Source organism: Nipponia nippon, unplaced genomic scaffold (assembly GCF_047370975.1).
Source record: "Nipponia nippon isolate SJK-2023a ecotype South Korea unplaced genomic scaffold, ASM4737097v1 scaffold_10, whole genome shotgun sequence".
NCBI lineage: Eukaryota > Metazoa > Chordata > Aves > Pelecaniformes > Threskiornithidae > Nipponia > Nipponia nippon.
This window is the reverse complement of record NW_028262291.1, coordinates 3,910,595-3,929,567: the sequence shown is the minus strand read 5'-3', so window position 1 is coordinate 3,929,567 and position 18,973 is coordinate 3,910,595. Positions and strand designations below refer to the sequence as shown.

General features: G+C 41.7%; 1 long non-coding RNA gene across 1 annotated transcript in view; it reads left to right on the top strand.

Annotated features, from left to right (window-relative positions):
• The window catches only part of LOC148057037 (uncharacterized), a 274,920-nt gene that overhangs the window by 252,136 nt on the left and 3,811 nt on the right, over positions 1-18,973 (top strand). The window contains exons 4-5 of the long non-coding RNA XR_015701163.1: positions 13,714-13,972; positions 15,118-15,424. This is a non-coding gene — a long non-coding RNA (uncharacterized LOC148057037). The remainder of the gene's footprint in view (positions 1-13,713; positions 13,973-15,117; positions 15,425-18,973) is intronic.

Below are 18,973 nucleotides of genomic sequence, written 5' to 3'. Positions count from 1 at the left end.
GAAGAATAATAAACTCCGATAATTCATCCAAACTCACCACAAAGTATTAAATGTAGAGAGGTCTGGAGCTGCAAAACAAGACACTATGTTTTCCAGAACCTCCACAATGAATCTCATTTGCCAGTACATCCTATGTTCAAACACTGAAATCTCTCAAAATGTTTGCAGATTATTTTTGTAGATTTTCAACTCTCTACTCATTTTACACCATCTCCTTTTCTCTTTCCATATCTCCACGTGCATGCTGATGTATGCTGTCACTGTTGTCAGTTAAAATTTGTCTTTCACAGTCTCAGCAATGATTTTTGGTATAAGGGAGGAGTTTGCGAGCGCGCTGTATTTCAGCGTGGCACTTAGGCCTGTCTCCCATCGTGTGTGCATTTCCACTGAAGACAATCAGTTCACATGAGGTATCCTGCAGACCCAGTACTGCAGTTTCTTATAGTTTCTATAAAGCAGAGAGACTAGAGCTAGAAACTTAACAACAGGTTTGAAGACAACGCAGAATTACCCTCAGCCTTTCTCCCAAACTCGTGTGAACAACTTCCCCACTCCCAAAATAACTCGCAAACTACCTTTCCCCCTCCTCACACTGATGTATTCCTCTGCACTTCCTGGTCTTGGCAGGGATATTTCAGAAATAGCTCTTACAATGGTGTTTCCACTCTGAAAGAGGAAACGCTGGGTGGGAGGAGTTACGAAAGGAACAGAGGAAGCAAAGTTGTTTCCATACCATCTCAAGCTGCACTTTTACAGCAAATAGGTGGAAATGCATCTGGGCGAAGTATGGTATTGAGCCATCAGAGCCCCATCATTGTACAGCACAAGGCCAAAAGTGAATATGCATAAACCGGAGCGTGTGTGGCTCCTTGCATCACTCAGCACAGCTGACGCTGACAGGCAGCTCTAAACTGTTGAACAAACTGAATGAATCAAGGTCAGGCCAGAGTCAGCCGCAAGCTTCCCTCCCTCCACGATTCACTGATACATGAAAGGTACTGACTGGATGGCTCTTTAGTGTGGCTTTGTGCAGAGCGGCTGTACAGTAGAAGCTGCTCTGTCACATGTTTGTCAGCAATCCAAGATTTTAATTCTGAACTTTTCCATGAAACCAATAGCTATATTTTCTGGCTCTGGCCCGCTCGAGTGCTTGGCCAGGGCTATGGGAATCAAATGTCAAAGCAGCCTGTCTATGAATTGAGATTGCTTTCATGCGTCTCCACCTGCTGGCTGGCATTTCACTAATTGCAATAGCCCGTAGAGATGACAGCGTACTTTTTGAAGTAACGAGCTTATGTGGAAAACGTAACTCGGTTTCACAAGAAGATGAGCAAATAAGCACGACGGGAAAGATTATTTTCTGTCTTGATAAAGAGCAGCATCCTACATCGTAGGTAACAGGTAAAAGGCCACTGAGATTTTTCAAGTCAAGCTTTTGAACTTCTGAAGCTTCAGTTGAGAAGATAAGCAATAAGAAAGATTTTTGGAAGGAATTCATGAAGTGTGGAAACATTAGCGTTTTATTTCACTACCAAAACCAGATGCTAAGAATGTTAACGTGCTCTCATTGACACAGTGAAAGAGGGAAATTGTTTATTAATATCTGGAAGCATGAGCATTCTGGGGCCCACAGCTTAGTTTCTGTGTGGTTAGGAAAGCAGTTACTTAGCAAATGCAGGCAGGCAGCTGTTTCAAATGGAAAGGAATAGAAATGATTAATGACTTCTATGCTTTAAAGAAATGAACCCACAGGATTTCTTTCTTCTACTGTGCTGTCCCACTTGGCCATTTCTGTCATGTGCCCTGGGACTTTCTTTGGAAGTTTTCAATGGTCTGTCGTGAACTACCCTTTAGAAACCTACTGGACCAGATCTGGAGCCAGACAGATGCCAGCTGTGGATCTGATCCATTTGTACATACATTTACAGACTCCGAGCACAGATTATCAACACTTGCTATTCCATGAACTTTGTACTGCAACAGCAATAGTGTATCTTGCTCTCAGACACTGCAGTGATGAGCACAGTGTGAAATCCTGTTTAGAGTAGGATCAGCGTTACCGTTTTCCTTCTGTAGCCACATTTTATTCAGGCTATATTATACAATGTAGAAGGCAAGGGACACTCTCAGGAACCGAAACAATACAAGGAACGAACCCTTCCTCTGTTAGTCATGTCAGATATCAGTACAGATCGTTGGTATTTTACCATCTTCTGCACTTCCAGCAATGGCTTGTTTTTATCCTGCCCAAACTGCTAACTCGATCATCTGTTTCTTATGTATGCTTTCATTTAGGTTCTTAGGTCTTCTATGCATAGCATCGGAAGGTGGAAAAGGTTAAAAAGAGGATGGGGAAGAGAAAAAGGAATATGGAGAAAAGAAAAAGGAAGGCTGTACAAAACACAGATAACATTTTCATTGAATTGTTCACAGCGAATCATCCAGCCAATTTCGTTAAAGTAGTCTTTACCAGGGAGTGTAAGTTCTCCTCTGACTTGACTTCATGGAATTATTCCGAGTTTACTTCTATTTGAAAGGGTACATAATTTGACCCACTAAATGTTCTTTTGCCGTATTTTTGATTATGTGTTCCGAACTGCCAAAGCATGAAATGTGAATGGTTGCTGTTCCAAAGTATTCTCCCATTTCCAAAGCGGTGTTCCATATTACTAAGCATTGGGAACAGGATAGTAACTACAGAAAGTGGTAAAGGTGTCCATTGCATATTGGTATAATTAAACACAGCTAAGCACATTTATTACATACCTATACAAGTAACATTCCTGGCAGTTCAGCATATTCAGTTATTGTTAGCACTAGAAATCTGACTAAAAAACATCAAGTAATTTAGAAGGTGTATGAGTTTAATACATCCTGAACATGTCTAATACCTCGGCTAAGCACAGGCATTCAGCTGAAGAGAGTTCTCGTAGATAACTTTAAGACACAGCAGGACTGGAAGATGATATTTCCTTGTCTACAAGCATATCGCTCTCAAGTCATCATTTCAACACAGGAAGTTGTCTGCTACCTGGGGCAACAATGTGCACTTGGGCACAATTACCCTGCTGTCTGATGATATTTAAGAATTAGCCACATAAGGCTTTCTTACAAAGTTGTCAGAAAGGCTCAACTGATTATTTTAACTAAGCCTATTTAAAATACCTGAATAAACTGATGCAAAATAAAAGCAACTTTTGCACGTTTGAACTGCATGCTTCCTTTGCATCACTTATTTCCAGCGTAGGAATAAAGACCGGCTCAAATGGACTGTGTTTCTTTCTCTGTATCTCTCTGTAGCTCTCTGTCAGGTACTCAGGTGAATTAGTACTGATGCCATTCAAAGCTCACAGTATAAGGATGAGCTTTATACATGTCGGTACACAAAATCGCACATGGAGATATAAATTCAGCTCTATATTCAGTCCACTTTACTGAAAGCAGAAGTTGGTCCAATAGCCTGAATCTTCTTTCACAGGCTATTTTTGATATAACTCAGGCAGGAAGTGTGTGTGTGTGTGTATCTGTGCTGCTGAACACCATATGAGGGCCGGATCTATTTTCTGAAGTTGATTCTTACTCCTGGTTTTGTTTTTCTTTTATTGCAAGATACTTCCTGAAAACTTCTCCCTGGTAATCCTAGAGGGTATACTAACAAGTACTGAGGTTTTATTCCTACCTGGATCATCTAGCTGCTGTGCATATGGATGAATTCCTCTCTTGTTTTCCTGAACCCTTTTATCTTTCAGGCCAGTGCATCACATAATTATTTAGTATGTGCTCTCATTTGACACTGTCTCAGTTAACATAATATTTTACTGTCATATTATAAATTCTTTTAAAATATTGCTCAATTGAAGGTCACCCAGTATTCTAGTACAGTATTTCTGCTCTGCTGTCCATCCATGAAAAGGCATATTAAAAAAAAAGGCTGTGAATTTTATATTTTTTCCCGAAAGCATGTTGATGCTGAGCAGAATGTCAGGGAGGTGAATAGTCATGTGCATCATTTGCAAATAGATCATACGTCAGTCGGTGTTCTCAGGTCTTGGAGCTGCACTACCAGTGAAGAAACACTGATTTTGAACATTTCACTATGAATACCCTTATTAGTGTTTCTGTTTTGGCAAGAGAATTATTGCCTGCAAATCCTTTGCCAGTCTCTGAGTATAACAACAAACTATTACTGTGGAAAATAAAAGTCAGTGAGAAATTGTCTGCGAGGCAATTCAGGCGTGTCTGGTGAGCTGTACATTAGCCTGATAGTGACTACATCTTACTGAATGAAGGACTATGAAAATTAAGCAAGAAAATCAGCATGATGTAACAGTCTGTGTAGAAAACAACAGTATAAAGCTGTCCAAAGGTTTGTGTGTTGCTCTTGGTATTAACGTAAAAGATGCCTGGCAAGAGAGGCAGCCATGTATATCTCCGCAAAATGACGGGCAAGCCAGTAGAAGCAGGTGGCTACGAGGGGACTGTTTACAGTGAAACCCCGCTCGGGGCCAGCGTGGTCCCTGTCTCACTTGGGCAACCGAGGTGTCAAAGGCAGCAAAACGCCCTTTCCCCGGTTAGTGACACCTTGCTTCTGGCACAGACCCTTATCCCTCTTCTTTCTATTCTGCAAGCTGAGGCTTGTAAGCACAAGGGGAGAAGTAAGCTTTAGTCTAGCAGCACAAATACCGAAGTAACTTACTTCCCTGGCTGGAACAAGGAGGAACCGTGGAAGGAATTGCAGCTCTCTGAGTCATACTTCCTCCTTGGAGTTTCTCTTGGAGTAGTGCAGCTCTGCACCATGCCTTAGGCTGACATTAGAGTTAAGCTCGTCCATCCTCTTATCCACAAAGTGATAAAGAGAGAAAGAAGGGAAGACAGTAAGGCAGTGGATTATCATACCCTCAAATCTCCCGATTGCAGCTCTAAATATAGCCAAACAAGTAAAAATCTGTTTCTGGAAACAGTACAACTATTTAGCTCCCAACCCTTCAAACAACATACATGAAAAAAAAACCAAACCAAAAAAACCCCAACCAGTTCTCTCCCAACCAAGATCCTGTATGTGGAGCCATGTTAAGCATATTCTGATCTCCAGCCAGAAAGTGAAAAATTCCCAACTGCCACACCTATCCAGGGTGTGACCAGAGACTATCAACTAGTTTATATTTGCACTTTGATATACAGCACATGCTTAACATCATATGGTGTATCCTTGGAAAAAAAATAGCAACAAGTTTCAACATAGAAATTGTGTTAGATTAGGAGGCCAGAATAAATAAGAGCCAATGAGTTGTAGAATGAGTTGAGGTAGCGTATAAGATCTCATCTTCAAAAATAACATGAAGGCAGTACATTGCAGATGAAACGCATAATGAAAAAACATTCCAAACTTCTCATTTGAGAAAAGATTACAAAATAAAATAGGCTCGGGCATGCCAAGTGTAAAATCTTTGATATGGAAATGCAGTAATGGTTAAATGAAATGGGCTGAAAATCTATTTATCAACAGTCTGTAATGCCTAGTTGGATTGTCCCATGAGAAAAGCAAATAAGGAGGAGTAGGAGAACATACAGACACTGTTAAAAAGTTTACATACCTCCTGCTTTCATACCTCAAGATACAGTCCTTCACCTTAACTAGAGATTTTGAGAAGTTAAAAAGCTGGTATGAAAACACACCTGAAATGATTCAGGAAACATGCCCTGAGACCTGGATTTTTGGGAGTCATCTAGTATGTTCAGCCTGAGATATATTAAAGGGACCTGGTCTATAGACAGTGAAAAGGAGCCCTCTGGCATCAGGCCCCCCGTGAGCATCTTGGACTGATATCCCCAAAGAGCGGCACCGCTGATCTCTGAAAACCTCAGCCCAGGCTACCAGCAACGGCGAGTGTGCTCCATAAGGTACGTATTCATGAAAACGCTGCTGTGAGAAAGACCGCCAGCTCGTGCTCTATGTGACACTGCCTGACTTCAATGAGCTCCGCGCATCCAGCTGAATACAGAATTTGGCCCGTTACTGTTACCTCCGATTCATTTTTCTTTTTATTCACACTAGCCTTCTATTACATTATTGCCAATGGGCATGTAAGTCATTGCTGCACCCTACATGTGAATCACAAATGCAAGTGCCATGGAAATTAAACTCCTTGACCTGCTCACATTTTTCTCTTTGATGTCAGTCTGAATAGGCATTTTTGACTGGAACATAGTTTTAATTTTGCGAGCTGGCAAGACAACCACAACCTTTTCTTCAAGGAAGTTCGCCGAAGAATTCTTTGTTGTTCTTCCCGAATAACTTTCCTAAAGAAAGAGTGTCAGCAAATAGCATTACAGAAGGCCCGGATCATATTTTCACCATGTTCAAATGCAGGAAACAGAAAAAAAGCTACCGTGTTCCTGTTCACACCAGCAAATACACAGTCCTAACTACATCGATCTGAGCAAGTTGCAGAATTTCCATTAATCTGACACAGAGCTGAAAATGGGAAATATTTTTCATTCATTGCCGAGGACTTCTCTCCACAGTGGCAATCTGGATTCAGGGACGTCGCGGCCACGTGCAACCCATGGGGCAGCTGCGCACTCCAGGTCTGAGTCCCGCATGTCCAGAGGGGAGCTGGGACAGGTGGAGGTGTTGGGAGCCAGGAGCCATCTTCCAGTGGGAGCTGGGGGAAGGCAGGAGAGGAGCAGCAAAGCGAATGCCCCTAACCCCAACCTTGCACTCAGGACCCAGGCCTGAGAGCCGAAAAGATCCCCTGGGGACCAGAGCTCTGGTCTCCTCCGTGCTGCCTGCTTACCGCTGTAAATCAGCAGGTGCTGCTCTTTCAGAGACTTGGGGCTCCCACTGGCACAAAGCTAGGTAATTTGCAAGGGATCCAGGACCGATATTAAATTTCCATTTGAAATCACGCGATGTTTTGCTGAAACACTGTAGAGACATCTGTTTTGAAATCTACAGTTTCCCATCTCACTGTTGCTGACCTGTTTAAAATAATAAAAACAGAAAGCTTTCCAAGATGGATGACACTGGGGCCAGGGATCAAAACCTCACTTGTGTTTCTAAAGGCTCTTTCCATGCTTGGAAACCTGGTTCTTGCATTCATCAAACACAGAGGACTCTTTTTTTTCACTGTCTCAGCCAGGAGACTTCAAAAAGGGAGATGTCTAGGCCATCTATTACGCTGCTAGTCTTTTTCCTCAGTTCACAATATGTTTCTTAAAGCTGCAGGGTTTCAGGTAAATAAATATTCCAGAACTAGAAAATAAGCACGTATTCAAATCATACATCCATGCCATTTAAAGGAAGATTTTGTTTCCGACATGTGGCTATCTGGGAAAAATTATTGTTTGCTATACTGTTCTGTAATTTGTCAATTAGGCCTTTCCTAGAACTTTCAGTCTGGCAAAGAGGCAGAAAATAATTTTACAGCCGGGAAGATGGCACAGGTGTTGACTTGCTGGGGGTTCCAGATGGACTCAAGGACTCACATAAAGTCATATTTTATAGCTAAACTGCTCGAAAAGGAAATTTTCATTACCAAATCATTACAAGTAACTCCATAGTTAAGATTACAAGAAGAATAGACTATTTATTTTGAGCCAATTTTTCAAACCTCCTCAAATCCACGAGTATCATTGATTGACTACAAAATGAATCTATCAAAGCCTGGAACAGAAATTTGAGGTTGTTTCATAAAGACGTAGGAATAGTACTTTTGAAACCTCATGATTTTCAGCTTTCTTCTGAGATTTGTTTTCTGCAGAGAAGGGGGAAGGAAGCTTTGAGAATTATTCACTAGTTACATCACTGCACTGCTTGTCTGGAGATAGAAGGTTAAATTCCAGATTAAGTTAATGCTAGCAACATTTTATAACTGATTTTGAAAGAACCAAGGTTGACGGAAAATAGACGGAGAAAGGCCAAAGCAAGTGTCTTGGGTTTAGGTCTTGAATATGCCAGTGCAGGGTGTCTCTTTAAAAACAGAGTAGAGTAACCACGTGCTGGACGCTCTGTATTTCTATTTCTATATTTTTTTCAGCAGATGGAAGGAGTCAGCAAGCAGCACAACTTCTTCTTTGATGAGTTTATATTCTATAGGTGCAAGTACATAATGCAGAAGAAACTAACCAGGAAAGGCTAATGGTGACAAAAGTAACTTAGTTATTGCAGCCAAAGTATTTGCCATGTAAATATGTTTTTGAGACTTATTTCCAAGAGATGAGACTATAACTGTCAGTTGCTTTGACCTAAAAGAATGGGCTATTTCTGGATTTACAAAACACACTTGCTCCCCTTGCAATGAGATTTTAAAACTTTTCTCTACATAGCTGATTTCCAAATGTACACAAAGGAGGCAAAGCTTGGCTCTAGATTTGAGGCAGAATGTATATGAGCTCTTAAACCAAGTGAAAGCAGTCAATGGAAATGTGGATGCTCATGGATTTGTGTTTGAGGCCTTGAATCTCTGCTAGTGAAACCTCAATCCTTACTACAGAGAAGCAGTGTGTTTCACACGGGTGAGATTGACGGGACATGGGCTCATCAACAGCCACAAGAAACCAAAAGCTCTAGCTATTATGTACTGTGTTGCGTTCAAAAAATAAGGAATGTAATGTAAAGAAACAAGAGTCCGGAGCTGTCCTGTGCATGAGAAGTCTTCTGGTAAAAAAGGAGTTTGTGCTGGAGAAAGGGCGGGCAGACTCATGAAGTGGATACTGATGTTCTCTATTTGCTTCTCAGTCCTGCCAAATAATTCTTATACAGCGTTGGGGAAGACAATTCAATTTCTCTGGGCCTGTTTCTGTGACACGGAGATAATAAAGAATGATTTCTGTCTCCAGTCCTTTGTTTCTTTTGTCTATACGAACAGCAAGCTGTTCAAGGCCGGGGTTGTATCTTAACTGGACGTATTTGCAGTGCTTAGTATGGATGGCTCTCAGTGTCAGACGTGGCCTCTAGGCACAACGGTATTACAAAAATAATTAACTGAGAATGTGTATTTATTGAGTTAATTGTAATAACTTTAATCGGGATATTGGACCTAATTTTAGCTTAGTGTAAGTCAGTTCATACTCATCGATTGGTCTGTTCTTTCTAAGCCTCTTGCTTGTGACAATATTGGTTCATAAGCAGGATGTCAACACGCACATGGTCATTTCTATTGTTTGGTTGGTTTTTTTTTTCCTGTGAAATGAGCAGGTGAGGATGCCTTACTGCCTGGAAGTTAACTGACTTAGAACATATTTTAAATATACCTGATGCCAATCAATTTGTGAAGATGTAGAAGAATATAATACAACTAAACAACTTCAGGAAGAATGCCCTAATTGCTAAGAGGCATGTTGAATGCATGCTGAATCACCTTCACAGAGGCATCCTCCTATGCCTTATCTCACTGTCACAATGTCTTTATCTTACTGGCACAAAAACATATTTTATTTTCCTGGAGAAAATCGTGTCAAAGTGCAAAGCAACAATTCAGCACCCAATGAAGCCAAGCAGAATGATTTCTTTGATGGCAAGAAACATAAGGATTTTGAATACCCTTCCTGTGGCTGCTGAGCACTTTCTCTCAAGTCCTGAGCATCCTCAGACTCAGTCGTGTTTTCATATCTTAAGATGTACTTAGCACCTCACAGTTTTCACTCCTGACATACATGGATCTCCTCTGTTCAGTTCAGAAGGATCACCGAAATGTTTAATTAAGGAGTGCTAAATATTACCACTGTTTTCCAGGATGCTGTCTGGTACGCTGAAAGAATAGAGCAGCTCATCTTTGAGAGTAAATTACCGTAATGTTTAACAGAAGATTTATCACGTGGTTCCTAGTAGCATCCCAGTTTGGTGTTGCATCAAACTTACTTTTTCTTTCTTTAAAAGAATTCAATGAATTTTCCTCTCCAAGAGCGTTCAGCAACCTACAAGTTACACAGAGACATCAGAAGTCTTTAATGCAGGTTTTCAGAGTAAATGAAACCTTTTTTCGGTGTGGTTGCCGTTGTAATAACAGTCTTCTTATTTGTTGGATACTTATGTAACGTAAGATGAAAAGACATTTTATAGCCTTCTGGCAAGAGGACTTAAAATTAACAGCATACCTGTGGCTGCCCTAAGCCAGGGAGGGAGTCATTTTCAGGCCATGGGAAAACTGCAGTTTTGCATCCTTCACTTCTTCTGACTTACTGGTATTCAGTATTTCCATAGACTTGTTTTTCATGAAATCATCATCATCATGCACAAAAAGAAAAATTAAGTAATTGACTCTGATGAAAGAACAAGAGACCGAGGTGGTAAGTGATAACTGTCACCCATTAGCATTTCCCCAAAGAATGTGGTGGTTTAACTTATTCTTTCATTTTATATTTTCATGCCCGGCTAGGCTCTCACATCGCACACACTCAATTGGCTCTCTATGCAAAAGCTATTAACTGTCTGATTACCTCTGGCAGCAAAACCAAACAGATGCAGTGCACATCCAGAGGTACGAATCTTCGGCCTCCCGGTAGCTTTATGGGCCATATCCTGCCAACAGTCCGCAGGCAGGCAGGCTCCCGCTGAACTTAAAGGGTGTTTTACAAGACAATCAATGGCCCTTCACACTGCCTCCCTCTCAATATGCAAAAAGGAAAACCACAAAAAGATAATGATCTGGGGTTTGATCTCACCCATACTGGGCTGAGAGTAGGGTAATCCCATTGACTTCAGCTGATTTATTCCGTCAGTCAAATGACTTTCACAGGCTTTGGGCTGGGCCTTTAAACAAATGTAAACTTGATCAAAATCAAGCCCAATCACATTCATGCCCATTCTTGCTTTGAATATTTGTCTTCCACAGCACGTTTCCACCTGGAACCCGATTGACCTCAGCACAATGTTTTATTTTTTAAAATTAAGCTGACAACTATTTTCAAAAAAGGTAATTATTCTCCATTATAAATGCGGAACACTTTTAATCCCTAAAGAAGCATGCTTGGAGATAGACTTTTCTACTCATCCACATTGATTACCAACAAATAGGTAGGTCAGTGCTACAGTCCCCAAAGTAACGCAGCTCGTGAAGACATGCCCGAGCTCGTCGGCTCGGATATTGCTGGCTGCAGTGTGGAGCATACTGTGGCCAGCAAAACCACCCAGGCCTCTGGGTAAATACTTGGGCTACTAGCCTGTCCTGAGTGTTGGGCTGCTCTACTTACGCTGCTATCAATACTTGTGCTAGCTAGTTGGGGGGCAGGCCTGGGGAGCTGGCTACGTGAGCTGCCGTCATCGCAGGGTAGATAAAGACAGGGTTCATAGAGGTGGCTGAATCTAACCTTTGGCTACGTCCTAGGGCTTTCAGCGCCCATGGAATAGCCCGACAGGGTCAGCAGAGCGAGGTGTTCGCTCTTCTTGCCCTCGCCACTGGAGGTGAGGGATGCGGCAGCCAGCAGAGCGTGGGCAGCACAGCTTACGTGAGGGATATATCAGGCCCTCGGCTACAATCCTGCCTGGAAAAATAACTCGGTTTTCACAAAAGCCCCGTGAGATCTGTAATGACCCCAGGTGGCCGAGATCCCGGTTTCGCAGCTCAAGGAAGTATGCAACTAATTGGTATATTGCATCTACTGGGGATCAGACAGACTAATGCTAATACTCCTACATTAGACGTGCTAATACTCCTTTGCCTCTTTAGCCTTTAGGTTGTTTGAACTTTTTCTCTCAGCAGTAACAATTACCCGCAATACTAGAGATGGCAGCGATATTAGATCAGAAAATGACTCATTATTGAACTAGCCCTGTCAAGCAAGATAAATACAATTTAGTTGTTAGCTAATCTATTTTTGTTTGTGTTCTCAATTCATCCAAGACACTGATTGCAGTCTATCATGGTAGCGTTAAGTATATGTAGTTACAATGCTCTTTGCTTTGTAAAGCGAACATTTATGAATACAATAGCTGTATTTGTCTGTCAATATTACATCACTGCTGACGTACCGTGCATCAGCTCTCTGTGTCATAACATGCAGAATAATATTTTGGGTTTTCAGGAGTTAAATTATGGAAAGAAAATATTTAATTCAACAGCATTTAAGTAACGAGAAGTCTCATCTAAGATACACTCCTGCTATCTGTCATCTTCCTCTGCCAGCTGTTCCTTCCTCCATCTCTATGACTAAAGCTTTGTGGCTTGATACTGCGTTGAATCAGCTTTGGACTTTGGCCTAAGAAGGCAGGCTAAGAGGGGCTGTTTTAAGAGGCCTTGTAGGATGCTTTTCCACCTCCATGCTGAACTTTATCAATGCAAGCAGCTCTCAGGGGTGCTCAGCACCTCATAAGTTCTCCTCCTGAAAGAATTCAGGCTTTGCATTTGAGTTATTTATTTTCATTGCACTTCCTCTCACTTTGTTTTTAGTTTTGTTTAGCACTTACTTAGCCTTTGGGAAGGCTATTTATGGAAATTTAAAATTTTCGTGATAAAGAAAGTGTTTTGCAAGTAGAAAGAGAGGAAACCATTGATCTTGATAATAGAGAGAGAAACTTTCTAAACTTGCATGCTTGGCAAATCCATTACCAACTGCAGAACTTTGCAAAACAGTAAGTAGGCAAAGGTGCATGGTAAAAAGGAGGTGGAAAGCATCATAAAACATGCTGTCTTTCTCTGTTTGAATTTAATACCAAGTAAGTTGGCATACTAGATAAGGCATTTATCAACTGTCATATTTTATGAAAGTCTTTACGGACTCAAGTAAAAGATCTCACTACAATCACTTCATGATCAAGTCTTTTTCTGAGAATCAGAGAGAGATAACGGATTATTTTGTGCAGGCTGAGAAAAAAATTGTGGCTTTGCAAAGTTCCATCATACATATAACAGGACTTCAATAATCAAGATTTCTGCTGCTTTTCCTAAAACTGACTACAATATTGTGCTGAAAGGACCGAAACAAAAATATTAGCAATGAATTTACAATACTTTGGAAGCCAAACAGCTGTGGACATTTTTCAGGAGAGGCATCAACACACACTTACTGTCCATCATTATGTTTGCCTTCTACTGTGGTCCTTCAGGTCTTTTGTTGTATTTCTACTGATTGTGAGAAATTCTTGCAGAGCCTACTGGTTAATCTTGATATGTTAAACAAGCTGCTAAGTGATGTGGGAAACCATTGCAAAGATACTTAACTGAGACTGATATACACTACACTATGTATATAACCTCTTTCCATCTGATAGTACTATCATTTGGTATGGGCTGTGTGGGAGCCTGTAGTTCCTATAGGCCTGAGCTGATGGTTCATACCACAGTTCTCATGCAGATGATTCTGTCTCCCAGATTTAACCCGTAGGCTAGACAAGACTCAGAGGATGGGATGAAAATGAGTGAAGTAACTTCTGTTCTTCCTGAGTACATAACACTGCATTGTACTGCTTGTCAGGTACATTTTGAGACAATAGTTTATTTTTCTCATCTCTAGCATAAGATATTATCATCATTATCATTACTATTATTACGTGATATAATTTAAACTAGTCCAAAATTGCATACCTGTGTGCAATTCCATCTCTCTCTTGATCAGCTGAGCCAGATGGATGAGATAACTACACCACGAGTGAAGCCAGGGCCCCGAGCTGGTTGGGCTCTGTCAGCTAGGAAGCAAAGGCAGCAGAGAAAGCTTCTAAAGAATAGATATGTTTGTGAGTAAGAGCATGTGAACTATGTTAACTTCCCTCATTAGAAGAGCAGGAAAGAAGATCCAGCCTGAGTTGAGGATCTGGCTTTCCTAGTAAGAAGATGCACCAGAGCACAAGAGACCTGCATCTGACCAGTGCTTCCAGCCAACTCCACTGGACCGAGGACTGGAAGTGTGACAGCGCTGTCTGAAACAGTCGGGCAGTGGTCACTGCCAGCAACAAAATGAACTCAACAGCTTGAAGTGGTGTAACAGACCTGTGGCCTGATCCCTACCCTCTTCCAACTCCTGCCTGCACTTTCTAGTAGGTAAATCTTAAGAGTGACTTTTCCTGGCAGTGACTTGTAAAAGGATGGATGCCTTATGGGCTGCCTGGTAGGCATGCAAGGAAAGCCAACATCTGGCTTGGCAAGTCTCCTTATCTTCAGACTGATACCATCAAAGGTCTCAGTCTGTTCTGGTTTGGGGCTGATTCTTGTAGACAGTGAATGACTTGCGAACGTGGCTAAAGCTTGAATTTTTAGGTGGGTTTAGACACTGATGCACTCACTACTGTAGCATCTAAGTTACTAAGAACTAATTCAATGTAAGACTCAGATATTTGAAGAATAGGTGCCTCTCAACATCTAGTCCTATGGCGTGTGGTCCCTGGAGTGGGATGACAGTCTGGAGCAAATAGGCTAAACTGGGTGGGGAGAGTCCGGCACTGATGATGGCACCCAGAGCAGCCACCCACTCTCCCGAGGGGGTTTGGTCCCTCTTCATCACCCAGCCGGGTGGCCGTTCCTAACTGACCCCAGCCGCCAAATCCTTCTCAGGACAAAAAGAGCTGAGGTTTCTTGCAGATCTGCGAGACAGCCCTCCCAAAGCAATGTGCTCTGGCCTTTCCCTTGGTTGTTGATATTTCAAATAATTCTTTGTTGCTGTTACATTTCTGCTGTAAGGATAACAGCCACTAGTCAAAAAATATTTTTATAGCACAGAGGGTGGGCTAGGAACAAGGGAAGCTGCACTTGCAAATTCCACACATTGCACTTGAATTTTCACTTCTCGGTGCAGGAACTGTGCACGCAGAGTCCCACAGGGATTTTTGTCAAGGTTGTTTCTCCTTGTGCTGATGGCACTAATGGAATGGGAGAGCTCTTCAGGGATGATAGCCCTGCACCGCAGTTATCAAAAGGGCTGCTTAGTACCAAAACGTCAGGCATGATCCAGTGAAAAGCATCAGAAATGCTAGAAAAAAGCAAGGAGGTTAAAATGGCTCAATGTCAGAAGGAGATCCAAGACCTCAGTGAGCCCATCAGCAAAAGTCCTTCAGCCTGCCAGGAATCATCAGCGCCCTTTATTTCTCCAGGGAAGCCATGCTGAAATTTGTAATGTTTTCTTCTCCCAGCTACTATGTTCAGAACTAAAATTCTCCTTTTTCATTCTGGCCCTTGATCATCCCAGGACACTTCTCACCAGAGATGGAATTGGCTCCTGTGGCTTTGGACAAAACCATCCTGATCCACGTACTTTGTGCTGAATAGCTGCCACGCTCTGCTCCGGCGCTCGTTGCACGTCAGTGGTGCTGTATTTGATCAGTCTGTAAAGTGCAGTGGGATCCTGTGTGAGGAAGGTTACTATAAACTGCTGGTAACAGCTGCCTGTGCTGTAGATCCATGGTTAGCATCAGCAGTTTTCTGTGGAAGAAAATCCCATGGATGTCTGTGTGGGTTCCCAAGAGCTCCAGAGACAGCTGAGAAAGGAATCCAAGGTAAAGGATGGTAACTCTGCGATATAAATGAAACGAACACATATTTTCACCTACATTTTTGCTTTCCACTGAAATGGTTCCAACTGTGGAAGCATCAGCAGGGAAGAATATAACCTTAATTCCCCTTTAGGGGATGGGAACAGTTGTACTAAGAGGAAATCGATGCAAGACCTTTATAAAATCACACCAGCAGAGCCATGGTCAGGAGATAACAGAGAAAAAAAACACACCAAAGTCCCCGTTCTTTGGCACTTACAAGCTTAATTAAAGGGTAACGTAATCAAGCCGGTGATTAATCATAAACTTTTTATCAATGGAGAATGATAGATTTTCCCGCCAAAAACTCCAGCTCACGTTTTGCTATCACTCTAACTTCATCAAGTATGCGCGCTCAATCTTTCCCCACTAGCCCAACATGAGTCTGAAATAGCTTTGTGGGAGCCCGTGGAAGTATACTGGGGTAAAATCAGCCCGAGGAGATAATTGCAAGGTAATAGGATCCTTCCTTAAACTCCGATACCTACACAGAGTCAAATAAATGGATCCGAATCCATATTCCTACTGGGTGATAGGAAATTTTTATGGCACCAGCAGTGCATTGCTTCGTAGATAAACTGCGTGTTCCTTAAAGGCATTAAATTTATAATCCCTGAGGGGAGGGCATGAATTACCCTTGTTCCCAACAGTACACAGAGTGGCATGAAAGACACCGGCGAAGGAAAGTCATACCTGATCCTGCCGGATAACGCTGTCAATATAATAGGAGGGAAACAGAGGGGTGATCGTTTGCCACAGCCAGCAAGGATAAGATGGCCAAGAGTTTACATATTCCCATTCCCATGAAAGGAAAAGAATAGCCTCCTCGATCCCTTCCGATAGGATTCCTTGCATTATTGCAACAACCCCGCCGCAAAGCCAAGCCAGTCTGTATATGAACATGAAGTTAGAACATCATCTTTTGCAGCAAATAAAGCCGGGGGGGGGGGGGGGGGGGGGAATACTTAAGTATATGCTGATGTAAGAGTGTACAACGTTTCAGGGTCCCTTTGTAATAAACTCCCACATTGCAGCCTTAAATCTTAATGGTCTGTGAAAGTTATTATGTGATGTTTTTAGCATTCAATTTCATTCTGACAGGACTTTATGATGTGTATTACAGAAGAATACTGTTAAGCTAATCATATTAATACCAAATCTTTGTAATATAATAGCTTCAATCATTTTCAGCAAAGCACAACTTGACTTTTCATAAATACAGAAAGACAAAATGTTTAACGATGTTATTTTCCTACTGCTTCCCCAAGTCCATCTGTTAGAGTTGCTAAAGATCAAGGGCCATCGTTTCTTTTTTCTACAGACTGAACGGTGGAAAAGCTACTTGGCTTCCCAGGGCCTAATTCTGCACTTTTTTATTCCCAGGGACAGTCTCTTCAGGCATTATCAATTTGTTTTTCTCTTTTTCTTTTTAAGACATGTCTGGTATAAGTCATGTCTGAAATATAATTCCTTATTTCTGCTACTGATGACAGCTTAAATTATTAAAAGGAATTTTAAAGTTCTTTTTAGGTTTCTCATTTTCACTTTATTATTCTTTTCCTTTCTGCATTTCATTCAGTTCTGGTAGCAGAAGAAGCCTTATTGGAGTCACCTTTTCCTTCTGTTTGTTTATGAAAACTAATTCTACCCTGTTTGCCTTTGATGAGCAGTTAAATCCAAAGAAAAGGAAAAAAAAATACAGGTAGTAAATACTCTGAAACACTCACCGATGCAGAATTGCATATACTTAAAGAAAAACTGAATTTGCATCCCAAAATTGTCAAGAAGGGCCCTTTAAGCTTGAAACAGGAGCAGATTCTTTTAAACTTTCCCAGAGAATAGCAGTGACCTTGCAGATCAGATAACCCATGATCTACAAGAGTTCAAATATGTCATCAAGACTTTATTTTACTGCTTGATGTTCCTTGGCCTAGTTGCTCCAATCAGGCTAATTGCACCCCCCAAAAAAAAGAAAAAAACCCACAACAGGACCGTACAACCAGAACCAACGTCAGCAAAGCAGAGCTGGGTGCATGGTAGGACAAGGATAAATGAGACTGTGTGTCGAAGGCTGGATTTTTGCTGAGTGACTGTAATCTGATGGGTACAATATATTAAAACTAATGGAAACAGTTGATTAAAAATATGCTAGATCTTTGCACAGAGCCTTATCACAAAGCCGTCACAGGCAGGCAGCCAAGTGCTTAGCTGCAGCACAAATGACCATGACAAAAATCCACAGGCCCCAGTCTTCCTCCTTCCACAGAAAGCTTGCCAGAAGGATACCTGGGGTCCTCAGATTTCTGCTGCCTTTAAATGTTTGCACTGAGAGACCGAGATCTGCTATCACCACCCTTAAAAATGCAGACAACTCTGCAAGCTTCATCTCCCCAAGCCCATAACTTCCTGATGTGTATCCAGGAAGCCTTAACCTTCCCAAGGGGTCACCTGCCCTTGACCTCAGTGTCAAGTCCTCTGAACAGCCTTCAATCTCTATGGTTTTATTCCAGAAGAATATCAGTTTGACAGGAGGCAGCGTGGTCCTCTTGCTTGTAGCAAAACCTTCATAGAGGGACAAACACAAGCGGTGAAGCCCTAATCTGTGGCTGGGTTCAGCGAGGCTGGGAAGCCACCAGTGATGCTGGTGTGCCTACAATATCTTCTGCATCCCACCGTGAAGGGCCAGCACCTCAAACACCCCGTCTCTTCTTGCTTGCTTTGCAGCCAGCTTGATTTCAGTGACATATTTGCTGTGCTGTTCCTTTACCCTTAGTTATCGCTAGGAGGATGTAGGAGCCCACAAGGAAAAGAAATAAACGCATCCTCGTCCCCGTGAGAACCGCTCCCCTTAATTCTTTCTCTAACAGGCTGTAGCTTGTGAGATCAAATAGGGATTGCATGTCAGTACAAAAACTGACTTCAGTGTATCTCCATTGATTTTTAGTATTAACTAAGACTTTTACTTGCATTTTTATGAGAAATGAATGCTTTTCAAAGTTGTTGAGGAAGCAGCAGTTATTGTCAACAAACTGCATTTGTTTTACTCCAGCGTGGGCCATTTCAGGGAAGTAAACCAGGAGAAGACTAATCATTTTCAGCAACAGCTACTGTCTAGATTAGTTTAGCGTTAACTTCAAACTGTACCCTTAGGCTCCGGTTCAGCAATGTATTTAAATATATATTTAATTTTTAAGCATATGAGTAATTCCAGTGTACTTACCTGAATTAGCTTCTAAATCATTCACAATCTGGCCTCATTTCCATCAGCGCAAATCATTGTGCTACATCACTCGATTACTCCAGAAGTAGGAAAAGATATTCTTGGTATTTCTTGAGAAAGTTTTCCTGCTTTTATACTAACGTTTTGCTGAGATTCAGCTTCTTTAACCAGTTCCAGCCTGAATTCAGTGGCAAAGCTGGGATTTGATGAAATACTTCGGTTGTGGACAAAATATGCTCAAACTATACACAGATTTCAAAGAGGAGAGATAAGGTGGGGGCATAGCTTTATCA